The sequence below is a fragment of the Canis lupus genome, chromosome 9 (genome assembly GCF_048164855.1).
Source record: "Canis lupus baileyi chromosome 9, mCanLup2.hap1, whole genome shotgun sequence".
Taxonomy (NCBI): Eukaryota; Metazoa; Chordata; class Mammalia; order Carnivora; family Canidae; genus Canis; species Canis lupus.
The window spans coordinates 13,810,969-13,824,004 of NC_132846.1; the positions used below are offsets into that span (position 1 = coordinate 13,810,969).

The 13,036-nt window shown below is 38.2% G+C and overlaps 1 protein-coding gene and 1 long non-coding RNA gene across 7 annotated transcripts in view; one reads left to right on the forward strand and one right to left on the reverse strand.

Moving 5' to 3' along the window:
• The window catches only part of NPAS3 (neuronal PAS domain protein 3), an 839,616-nt gene that overhangs the window by 374,055 nt on the left and 452,525 nt on the right, over positions 1-13,036 (forward strand). The gene's annotated exons all lie outside the window — the stretch shown is intronic.
• The window catches only part of LOC140639363 (uncharacterized), a 40,619-nt gene that overhangs the window by 21,682 nt on the left and 5,901 nt on the right, over positions 1-13,036 (reverse strand). Inside the window, exon 2 of the long non-coding RNA XR_012036100.1 lies at positions 8,845-8,918. This is a non-coding gene — a long non-coding RNA (uncharacterized lncRNA). The remainder of the gene's footprint in view (positions 1-8,844; positions 8,919-13,036) is intronic.

The following is a 13,036-nucleotide window of genomic DNA, read 5'->3' on the forward strand; positions in this document are numbered from 1 at the left end:
TTGTTTTTCTTTTTTAAAATTGCTTTGGTTATTCTGGATCATTTACATTTCCATATAAATTTTAAGACCTGGTTGTTAGTTTCTATGAAAAAGCCTGCTGTATTTTTCAATTCCATTGAGATAGTTTGAGCACGGTTGCTGTCCTAACAATATTGAATGCCCCAACCCATGCACAAAGCATACACAAAGCATATAACTCCATTTATTTAAATCTTGTTTAACATCTATAAACATTGTTTTAAAGTTAATTACATACAGGCATTGTACTTCTTTTGTTAAATTTATTACTATGCAGTTCATTCTTTTTGATGGCTATATTGAATGGAATTGTTTTTCTTAATTTAAAATATTTGCTAATGTATCAAAATATATCATTGGTTTTTATATATGGATCTTTTATCCTGAAATCTTGCTTAACTTGTATATTATTTCTAAAATTATTTTATAGATTCCTTAGGATATTTTACATACAGGATCATGTTATCTAGGAGTAAAGACAGTTTGAATTATTCCTTTCTAATTTCAAGGCTTTAATGTCTTTTTCTTGCCTTATTGCACTGTTTAGAACTTCTAGTACAGTGTTAAAGGAAGTGCCCTGTTAAAAGCAAACTTCAGAACTTCTGGTGTAGCTTCAACATAAAACTTGAATTACATCTGTTAAGTGTATTTGGTTCTTAGAGGTAAATATCTCTTCTGAATAGTTTTTCTAAAAATTATTTCTTTCCTGAGACCCATCTTCTTTTTACTTTCTTTTTAAGAATTATGAAGAATTTGGGGTTTGTATAGATAATTAAATATTCATGGCTTGGGAGGTTGGTGGAGCATTCCTTTTAAGTCTGCCAAGATCCCAGTGATTTCCAGTCCTTGGATATCTTTCTCAATACCAGGTAACATTTTTATGTCACCAACTCTTTTAGGCATATTTTCGCATACTGCCTATTATAGCTTTTATTATAGCTTATTATATGCCATGCCATTATATGCCATGTTTCTCTTTCAAATCTTTTTCTTTCTTTTTTTTTTTTTTTCCTCAAGGAATGGAAGGCACATTGCCCTGTCAGTCAAAAGACTTGGAATCTAGTTGCTAGCTAGCAGTTTGATTTCTGGCAAATCTGTTACTTCTCTAAACTTATATTTTTCCTGTGTTAGTAAGGTAATCAATTGAGCCTTACATTATAAGCTTCAATACTAATCTGTGCTTTAATATTTTATGGTTCTGAGGATATACTATAAACAAGCAAAATAAAATTAATTTTATATTAAAAGTTTTTTTTTTAATTCAAATTTGTTTTCTATTAAGGAATTGAAAAGGCTCCAACTCACATACAGTTACAGAAGACACTTATATAAAACAAACATTCTCAAACAGCATGGTTATAAAATAGGCATATTTAGTGTTAACCATATGCCTTCTGAGAAATGCATATTTTAAAGCTTGTATATATACTTTTTCTCATTTCTTTTAAAACACAATATAAACTATACTTTTGTAGGTATCTTCAAGGAAGTCCCTCAAATTATATTGCTTTCTGATATTTTGTGGCATCAATAATGTAGAATTTTGTTTTAATTGTATTGTATTTGGCCTAACATAAATTACCCGTGGAATTAAACATGTCATAAAGTTTTCTGCTAGTTTGCCACTTATTTATTATTATTATACTAAATTCATTATCATCATAAGGATAAATCTGAATATGGTACATGATTGCATTTGAACCTTGATTCACGTTGACCTTTCAACCGAAGATAGTATATTGTCTCATTTAAGACCACAATTATTAGACCTTAAAGTGTTGAAAGTGGTGTTTTTTATTTTCATGGGGGTGGAAAAGGCACTGGGGCAAAGCACAGTATAGCAGTATCAGCTTATAGTGTTTAGCAATAGCTCAGCTATTTCAAAGCCTCTTTTTTTTTTTTTCAAGAGATGCTAAAAGGGTGTTCAAAAAAGATGAAAGCTACATGATTAAAATGAAGCACGCTATAATGTTTAACTGGCAGTTTATGCTACATAGTCTATATACTCTGGTCTAATCATCTTGTATTGTGTCTGACTAGTTTATAGTGGTTGAAAGTTTCTTGGCCAGAAAGGACCTTGTAAAATTAGTTCTTATTAGAAAAAGCATGGATGGCTGCAAAATTTGGAGACAGGCTGATTTTAGTCCTGTCAAATGACATAAATAATCAGCAGGAAGGTTTTGGTCTAATTCAGAGGAAAAAAAAAATCAAGTGGTGTTTGTGTTTAGAATTTCCTAAAAGACAGAATTCCCATCAAACTACCATTTCAATTCTTCTTATAGGCTTGTCCCTGAATCCATGTTTTAAGAATATCTCATGTGTGTATGTGTGTGCACTTCAGAATTTAAAGTTAACAAATGACAGATAAAATGATAAAATATGAACATAATACCTTGAGATAGTCAAATGAAGTAAGGATATGAAAGGTTGATCCACAATAGCAGGTTGCAAAATTTGAAGTCCAAATACCTTGTGAACCAGAAACCTAAAGCTTAATTATTTACTTTCCATCCAGTGGTTGAGAATTTGAATTTGGTGGTGATGGGGGGGGAGGGGGTTGAAGGATCGGCAGTTTAACTTAATTTTTGTTTTATTGGTATGACCTGTGGTCTCTGTTAACTAAGTGAAAAAGCATCTAGTCATTTGATTTATGGCCAGCCAAACAGCATAAAGAATTTAGATCAGAATAGTGTTTTGGTGTTTTTTAATGTGTAAGATTTTGTGTAAGATTGGCTTCTTTCTTCTTAGGTAGGAATAGTATGTTTGCTTTCATTTTGTGAAGGTAAGCATTTGATAGCTTGTTAATTTATCAGTTATTAGGACTGCTCACTACTACTTGAGTGTTACATATAGGTTAAAAGATAAAACATGGGAGTACCAAAATACATTGTTTTGCTGAAGAAACAGGACCATTTTCTCTAAGGTTCCCTTACATTTTAATCCCAAAACCCAAACCTTGCCTGATAAGTTCTGTAAAAATCCATTTGGGCATGTTTATGGGTTAACTCCACAGATAATAGTTTTGCTAGGTATGATTTCTTTTTTTTTGTTTGTTTGTTTTTTTAGGTATGATTTCTTGGATCATTTTTCTGAATGATGTTTAAACTGTTAGCTTAAGGGGCTTGAGAAAGTAATCTAGAAATAATTAGAGCAGAGAAGAGATTATTTTGTTTTTGTGATCTTCACATAGAAATGTTTGCTCCTTCTGGTGAGTGCCATATCACTATCACCTCTGATCTTAGAATAAAATAAACAAATACACAAATCTTCCAGTATATTTTCTTCCTCAATTGCTTTGATCTGAGTTTTCAGCTGAGGATGTGTAGTTTTCTGTGCCAAACTCTACTTGAGCAGGCAAATTTTTCTTTGACCTATAAATTGCAAGCATGTGTTACTTCCAATTAATCTTTACAAGCTAGTGGAAAGAAATGTAGTGGCTTTTCTAGTTTGACAGTTCAACAAACAAATTATCTTCAAGTAGATCAACTTTTGAAACTAGGAGAAGCCACATGTAATCTCCAAACTACATATTTTAGTGGCACCTGCTGAATAACAGGTGTTTATAACTTGGCCATAAAAATTCGTTCCAGCCTAGAATCGAAAGCGTCAGCCCAGAAGGAATCTTTTTAAAAAAATCAGATAAAATGATTTATTTTTAGTTCTATAATCTAATAGGTACATAAATAGCAGGCATAAGGTCCTGGGCATGAATTTATGGGAAAAAATTAAATAAACAAGATAGGCCATTAGAGGGAAGTGGAAAGGAAAGGAGATGGCTGCTGGGGGCTGGATCTCAACTATTAATGGGAATGGCTGCTTCATCTCAAGCTTATTGGTGGATACATGTTGAATTACAAAATATCCGAAACCTGTCAGGTTGGCAGGTGTTAATGGCTACACTTGTTTCTGTAGACCCTACACCTTACTGATCTGAGGAAGAGTCCACACAGCACAGTTTTGCCTTTTAAAGCGAGGACATTTCTTCACATTCTGGAGAGATGAGGAGAGTCCATTTAAAGCAGGCTTCATTAGTTTTGTCTTAGCCACTTCAGAATCAGTAGAAGTAGATAAAAAGCCCTCTTAAGCATAGTCTATCTTTGGGGCTTTTTTATTTCAGTCATCTTCTTTGTTTTATCAGTTTCTTGTCTCCAGTCCTTGTGCCAGCATGATGCCCTGGGAGACAAGATTCTCCCTTTCCCTTTTTCCCCTGATCTCATTCCCCACATTCTCCCCACCTCATATGTCATCTCCTGGGGAAGGTGGTGGGAAAAAATCTGGTTAATAAATACTTGCTAAAATGTTAAAGAGTTTCAGTATCTCTCCCATGGCCTTACAGGGCCTTACAGAGACTAAGAGTCCAAGGGATTCTAAAGAAAATTTTAAATTCAGATCCTCAGGGAGAAGCAGAAGAGGAAAACAGGGTGTACGGATGCCTTCTGTGCTTAGGGGTGACCTAAACTATACGTTCCCAGGACCAGTTGTTCAAGTAGGATTATTTATTGAACCACCCAGGAATATGAGGGGAAACCAGGTCAGGGGCAAGGTTGCTCATGCCTACCAGCTTAAAAGTACAAGTGTCCTCTGTGTCGCTGGGCGTGGAATATGTGTGGCCCTGTTTAAAGTTAACCTTTGTATCTGTGACTGGAGCTGTGTTTCAGATACCGGCAAATATTGATGGCGTTTGGGTAGGTTACCTGATGTGAAGCTCTTCTGGACCAGCCTCGCCATGGCAGCCTGCTGGCTTTTATTTTGCTGGCCTGCAGCAGGTCAGCTTGGACATTTCAAGGGTGGTTTTGCAGAGTGTGAATTTTAATATAAGAAGCATGTGTGTTTTTCAGGAAATGTTTGCACTTATGCATTAACACGCTCATTTTATAAATTGGGCTACAGACATTTCCATTGTTCCCTCCTTGTATTATCTTGCTTAGTTGCGTGCTTTAACAATTTTTATAAAGTTTATTGCCCCCTGCTGCTCGGTATCTTCATATGCTATGTGTTGTTCTTTACATCCTGCTGGGGTGCAGATTAATGAATTATTTTTCAATGAGAATGATATGATTTTTACAGCCTGCCCACAGAGATACTGATTTTAATATAGTACTTGTTTGATTCTGTGCCCTTGCCCATTTCTTTTACCCTGTGCATGTCACCATTTGTCGCATCTGAGTGTCACAATGCACTGGCTGTCCAAGCTTGGTGCCATGCATGTAATGGTCTTTTTTTATTGTACATTTAATTTTTCATTTCTCTTAATCTTTGCCCCAAATCTCGATCTTCATTTCTATCTCAGACAGTTTGGCTTTTATGCCAACATCTGTACATTTGCTTTGCATTGAAATTCCAAGAATAACATCTTTGCTGCCGGTGGTCTCTTTCACTCAGTAATTGAATGCACACATTCCTTGGATGTGCAATGTGGGGTGTTTTAGCAACTTTAGGCTTTTGTCAAACTTGGATTTACTTGAAACTACATAAATGAATTGGGGTTTATTTTGTAGGCACCTGTGCCTTCTTGTCTTCTCATTGTGCCCAGGCTTACACCACAACTCTATTTTCCCTCATCTGGTTGGAACTATAGAGATTCTCATTTCTATTTCCAGAATGGTAGTTAATATTTAGGCATCACCACCTCTACTCTATAGCATGCCAGTCAGTTTGGTCTTCTCCCTCTTTGTGCTTTTGCTCTATACAACACCATCATTCCTTTTTCCTCCCATACCCTGACCTCCAGTGTTAAGTTTAAATTAATTAATGTAGGCGTTCATGACAAGGGATGTCTGGAGCTTGGAATATTCAGTGAAAAATTTTGAAAGTCCCAGTACTGAAGGGTCCATCTTGACATTGACTATGCAAGGTCTTGTTTGTGATTTAAATACAAAATTTACCAAGTATGTCCGTTAAAACATGTTTAGCTGCACATAAGAGAGGATACAACCTATAGTTGGTTAGCAGTAACACCATTTAATTGCCTGACAGTGAGAGAAGTCTGTGGACAGGCACTGCAGTGGCTCAACATGGTCAACGAGGACCCAGGTTTGTTCTGTTTTTCTGTGCTGCCATCCTCTGTGCGTTACCTTTTCCACTCAAGACTTGTCTCATCATGTCATGATGGAAAAACAGTTGTTGCATCTCTAAACATCTGTCCTTATATGACAGCCTCAAGGTAATATGAAGTGTGAAATATTCCACAGAATCTTCATAGGGGAGTTTCCTTTATGTCTTACTGGGCAGAACCACATCTTAGTCCTGTACTTGATACAAGCACCCAGCTATGAGATCACAGATACGGAAGAATTGACTATAAGCTAGGTATTATTCATTTCCTGGAAACGGGCACATAATCTGCCCAAGAAAATCAGAATATTTTCTTGGCAAAGAAGAGGGGTTAGAGCAGCAAACTTGGTTCCTTTTGGATGGACAACATGTTTGTTTACTTAACCAGGAACTGGAAGTTTTTGGATTAAAAAATGACAAGTACAGGGCCTTTGCAAAATTACTCTAATTCTCAATGTAGGTAGTGAATGTGGAAAGTATTTCTTCATTTTAGAGCCGTCAAGTTCCATGTGTGAAAATTATTATATATTCTTACAGAGTGTACTCTGCAACCATTTGCTTTACTACTAAGTAAATTTTCTTTTTAATACAGCAACATCCGTATTTGGGCTTTTTGAGAATATATGATAATAGGTGTGGTATAAGTAATGCTAAGCTTTTAGTTGGCTTCCATTTGCTGCAATCCTAATCCAGAAGACTGTAATCCCTATGAAAGCAGGGGCCTTGTCTCTTTTTGTCCCTAGTTGTGTCCTTAATGCTGCCTGAGTCCCTGGAATATAGTGGGTGATAGATATGTTACTCACTGCATAAATGAGCCTCAGGGATGGCGTTTTTGAACTTCTTCTACTTGCTCATATAGTAAAATGCTGGATGCTAGGGTGAAATTTAACATTTGAATCAAGTAATAAAACAGGTTTCTTTGTCAGAGTATATCTCGCTGTGTAATTAAGAGGATCGAGTTGCTTATAGTTTCATCACATGTTTTTCCGAAGTCAGTAAGCCAGCCCATCACACAGTTATTGCCATTATGAAATACGAGAAGGAAAGAAGGAAGGCACAGGTTTAATCATACTCATGTGTGACACTACAGAGTCAAATGTCACCATGCCTCTACCTCCTCAGTCTGCAAGACAAAAGGGGCTGAAAGTAGTAAAGGAGGGCAGTCAGTAGTGGAAAGAATGGAAGGGAATTTGCTCCAAGCTCTTCCATGCCACCTCATCTCCTTCCTTCTCACTTGGCCAAGTAATTAAGGGAGATGTTAACAGTGGGCATGTGACAAAGGGGTATGTTCCAGAATATTGATATTTTCCCAGAGGAGCACAAGTATTAACTGATTTGCTCTGGTTGAAAAGACCCCAAACTGAAATAAACTTGAGCCTGTGCAAAACTCTCTTCTCTACTTAGCTTTTACATAATGAAACTTGCCCTAAAAGTTATGGACCACATAAGAGAGGTGAGGGGATGAATCTGGTTACAAGTGTATAAACATTGAATTGCCATTTGTACTGATTTTCAGATGCAATTTAAAAATTAATCCAGAATGTTCAGGTCATGGGTATTATGAAAGCTTTTTATTGTAATCCTAGACAAAACTTTATTATGCCATAAAGAAGTCAGGAGTCTTTAGTGAAAATTGTAGTTGACAGGAAAATAAAGTCGATTCCACTTAGAGCTAAAAGGTATAGTAGGTCAGGAGATGCTTATATGTATCTTTTACTTTAGAGTGCATTTATAGTTCATGAAAGGAAGTAGATTGATATTCTTAAAGTGAACTTCTTTCTCTTGTGTTCACAAAACCTGAGTTAGCCAGGTGGAAGGACGCTGAATTAAGCCTTTATTACTCTGCCTGGGGCACAGGAGCTGGAGTCACCAGCCCAAGGATGAATGTGCAGTGCCAGTGACACGCTGCCCTCTGCTGAGACCACAGATTTCCCTCCTTTATTTTTCACATCTCAGCTAAGTACTTAAATAAAAATCTCTTGAATGATACTGTTCCTTGCAATCTCATTTCATTCTTCACTCGCTGTTCTCAGTTGCTGGAAATTAAACATTATTATCATCACATCTGACTAGAAAGACTATGTCATCCATAGAAATGTTGATTCAGGGTTAGGAGCATTTCGTCTGTGATCTTTGCCCTCAAGAAAATTAGGATCTATTAGAAAGATTGATAAACATAAATGTTCAGTGTTCAGTTTATAATGCCAGTGCACTCCTTCCAGGAAAAAATATAGTGTAAATGGAGATTAGCTTGCTAGCTGAGTACACAGAGCCTGTGTACCCATAATGGAACCCAGCAATAAAACTGACCATCCTACCATCCTTTTTTTTCAAGATCTTATATGAGAGAGAGAGCACGATCAGGTGTGAGTGAGCATCAGTGGGAGGGGAACAAGCAAACTCCCCACTGAGCAAGGAGCCCAAAGTGGGGCTCAATCCCAGGACTCTGAGATCATGACCTGAGCCCAAGTCAGACGCTTGGGCTCAACTGAAACACTGACCACTCAGGTGCCCCTAAAATTGACCATCCCTTCATACCTTATGGGTCCCAGAAGGAGCTTTCCTTGTGCCTGGGGGTACTCGCATGGTGCAGGGCAACATTTCGAAATAGATTGAAACTGTTTGGAATACTTTTCTGTCAGCACTGCTGATGCCTCCTTCACCTGCTAGTAGGGTTTCCTCAGGCCTGAAGTACTTAGCTGTCCTAAGTTTATTCTGTGTTCACTACCCTAAGTGCATTTGAGGGAGAGAAAGGTAAGATAACCTCCTTACCTTCAAAGAGTACATTGCTCAGAAATTTTCTTTTCTTGTCAAAATTCCAGCTCTCTTAGTACATCTTAGTCTCTCTACGGATTAAGAGAAGAAGCAAACTGGTGGCATCAGTAGACACTGCTGTGTGAATTATTAATAGTCTTTTTTACCTACTCAGAAGATTCACTTTCTAAACAAGTATGTTTGTTAAATCAGACAAATTTTTAACCAGAGTTATTTGTATTATTTCAGACACTGTAGCCAAAAGTAAGGGGGGGAAAAAACTTCAAAACATTTCTTAAATGTTTTTAGAAGTCCACTGAAACATATTTATTGGCACTGAGGGTTATAGATGAAGACAGTCCTGTTGCGAATTAAAATATGGGCACAGACACAGACAAGAAAACTATAAACAGGGTATAAAATGAAAGCTAGAAGAACAGTGAGGAATATGGTATAGGAGCTAAGAGCAGGACAATATGCCTTCCAACTGTCCATTGAGGGAAGGCTGAATGAGTGAGGCCTTTGGATAAGGCAGGCCTGATGGGGTCTGTGTACGTTTAGCTTGGGGCAATAAATAGTCTGGGTGGGCCAAGAGAATAGTCTAAGCAAGAGCACTGCAGTGCTGGTCTGGAGGAGCCTGGCCTCTGGGGAGGTCTCTATCTCTCAAGAGTTCTGCTGTGGAAGGGGAGAGGATTGCAAAATAACACCTAACTACCCCTTACTTGGTATACTTGAATTCTCTTCTCAACCCTATGAGCAAGAATCTTAGGAGGAAATCTGAGAGCCTCGAGGTCATCCCAAGGTCTGGGGTTCCCCTTCTGTCTCTTTATTCAGTTGCACAATCACCTTCATCGTATCACTTAATAGAAGTTTGTTATTTGTCCTTAGGGACATATCCATGCTTTCTGTTTGGGGAAGAAGTAGTCAGGATTACAGATGACCCTTGAGCAGCATGGGTTTGAACTGTCCAGGTCCACTTATACACAGTTTTTTTTTTTCCCCCAATAAATACAGTGTAATACTGTAAATGTATTTTCTCCTTCTTATACTCTTCTTAATATTTTCTTTTCTTTCATTTACTTTATTGTAAGAATAGAGTGCATAATCCATGTAACATACAAAATATGTTAATTGACTATGTTATCAGTAGACTTCTGGTCAACAGTAGTTAAATTTGGAGGAAGTCAGAAGTTATGCACATATTTTCAACTTCATAGGGTCGCACTCAAGCTCCTGTGCTGCTGTTCAGCAGTTTAACTGTATTTTGTTGGGGGAGACAGATTCAATTTGATGTCATCCTTTGGTTGGAGGGTGAGCCTAACTCACTCCAGTTCCTTCTGCTGGAGTTTTCATGTGGGTACTGCCTAAGCTTGGGATGCTTCCTCTGCCCTTCTCACTGTTCCTTAGCCCTTCCATTCCAGAGTGGCTGTCTGAAACAACAACTAGAGTCAAAGCTCATGGGAGAATTCTGTGAAGGAAGGAGATTAGAAACATATTTTTAGTAGTATGAAATTTGGGGATTGCCCATGGTTTTCTTTAAATCTTTTTTTTTAATTTTTTTTAAATTTATTTATGATAGTCACAGAGAGAGAGAGAGAGAGAGAGAGAGAGAGAGAGAGAGAGAGAGAGAGAGGCAGAGACATAGGCAGAGGGAGAAGCAGGTTCCATGCACCGGGAGCCTGATGTGGGATTCGATCCCGGGTCTCCAGGATCGCGCCCTGGGCCAAAGGCAGGCGCCAAACCGCTGCGCCACCCAGGGATCTCTGCCCATGGTTTTCTTGATTGGGGCTATGTCTATGCTGTTGTGATTAGGAAGATTTGTCTGGGGACGCTTGGGTGGTTCAGTCGGTTAAGCCTCTGCCTTCGGCTCAGGTCATGATCCCAGAGTTCTGGGATGAGCCCCAAGCCAGGCTCCCTGCTGACTTGGGGCTCCCTTCTCCCTTTCCTTCTGCCCCTCCCCCCACTCTTGTTCTCTCTTGCTCGCTCACTTTCTCAAATAAAAAAATAAAATCTTAAAAAAAAAGAGGGAATATTAGCACTTTAATTGTTGGTAGGGATTTTATAGTTAAAAATGTAAGTTTAATATACTTCTTAGCCTATGTATATTGTTAAACAACCAGTTTCATCTAGCAATGACATTAGAAAGATAGGACCCTGGCTGCAGACTACCAAAAACAGTTATAATCAAATACTTTTTGTGATAGAATAGTTTTAATTACCTCTGGAAGGTAAGTACATAAAATCATCTTTCCAGACCTAGTTGACTACATATTGTATTTAACAAATTAACTAACTAATTGACAAATGCTCTAATGATCATGATTGTATTAACTAGTGAGATTTTTGCTCATTTCTGGGTGTCTCTCGTATTCAAATTCTAAGTAGTAATTTTTCATCATTAAAGAGGTTTGCAAACATCATTATAATTGTTCCTGCCCATCCCCCATCTCTTTTTTTTCATCTGTTTGAAAAGAATAAGCATAATATCCTGAATGGTTATTTCTTTCCTTTTTCTGGCATCTGACGGTAAACTTAGTTATGCACAAATCATTCTGTGCATTATGAGTCACTTGCTGTTAGGCTCATTTTTGGTAAAATTGAATTTGTCCTTTTCTTTCACTTATGGGAGTATTAGCTTACCATGTTGGCTTCCTTCTCAAAGGGAGTGGGGATGCTAGTGCATACCTGGAGAGAATAACTTTATATCCTTTCATACAGTCTCTGGGTGGAGTTGGTGAAGGACAGAAGATTTTTCTCTGGCAGGAGAGAGACATTTCCCCCTTGATACAGAAATCTCACACTCCAGGTCCTTTGACACATCACTGACTGTTGGAGAGCATAGAGCCAGTGTTTACTGCTGGTTCTTGGGTGTTAAACAGCCCTCCACTGCTTTTATTGTACCATTAATTGCACTTAATGCAGCTGCATTTCTAGTACGCTTGGCTAGGCTCTGAAAATTAAGTAGAGGGTACTTTGTTATAAAATTCACTGTAATGAGCTCTGGTGGGACAGGGTCTGTTAAGTTTGAAATTACCTCGGGCCATTTCTAAAGGACTTCTTAAAATATTTCACATCTATAAAAGTTTGTAACTAGATAAATAGCCATAGAGAGCGTTCTGTCAGGCAGAGGGAAATCCACATTTCTCCTCAGTGCCATCTTTGAAAAAAATAGGAGTGTTTTGAATATTTGAGAGTGATGGTTGTTTTCCACATTGCCCTGTGCCTCCCAGATCCACTAAATCCCAACTTTTAGGCTGTCCTCGCGTAAGCTCGGCTTGAGCTATTGGCACCATAATTTATAGATACAGACCTCTTTCTTTCTTGGTTCTTGTTTTGTTTTTGAAGCCAAATGCTACACTGAACTAGAATAAATATAGGACCCCTGTCTGGGTGGACATAAATTGGTTCAAGAAGAGGTCACACCTCTGAGAGCAAACACACTGAAGAGACAGCTGTAACTACTAGCCAATTAGTCTAACGTTACAGCTACCGGCCAGGGCCTAAACGGGATTCCTGGTATCTGGCTGATAGATGCTTAAAATGACTTTAATTTCCCCAGGATTCCTGGACTATGGTGACTGACTGCCGTAATGCTCTGCGGCTAATAAAATTTCAGATTGACTAATTTACCGGGTAGCTTTACCAAAACATCCAAGTAATCCATACATACTCATTAGAGACAGGTCCAGAACATATTCCCTCAGGACTGATTTGAAAAACCTCGCTGGGATCAGCCTCACTGAGCTTTAGATGCACTGGCACAAATCAGGTGGAGGATCTTCTATGGTTTTAGTGCAGCAATTTATCTGAGTTTTGTAGTTAAAGTTTGAGCATGAGGTAATTAGAGCCCTCCAAGCTTGAAATTCATGAACCTTATTCCCCCTTTAATAGACTCTATGCAGGCTTGCCAAGCTCACCGTTTGACTGATAGTATAGATGGAGGCTTTGTTAAAAGCCTCTGGTCAAAATGTACTTTTAGAAATTTCAAAATCAGGTTTCTTTTCTCTTTAGCTGTTACATGTGTAAACAGGGAAGGCTGCCGCGTGTTATTACCGAGGGTCAGTCGACAGTCTGTTGTGCCCTTTGGAAATATTCACTAGTCAATAATCAAATACATGCAGCCGTGCAGCACCACACCTGCTGTCCAGATGGGTCTGACAACAAACACGACCTGACCAATCCGGACCGAAGGAGAGGGAGCAGAATGCCG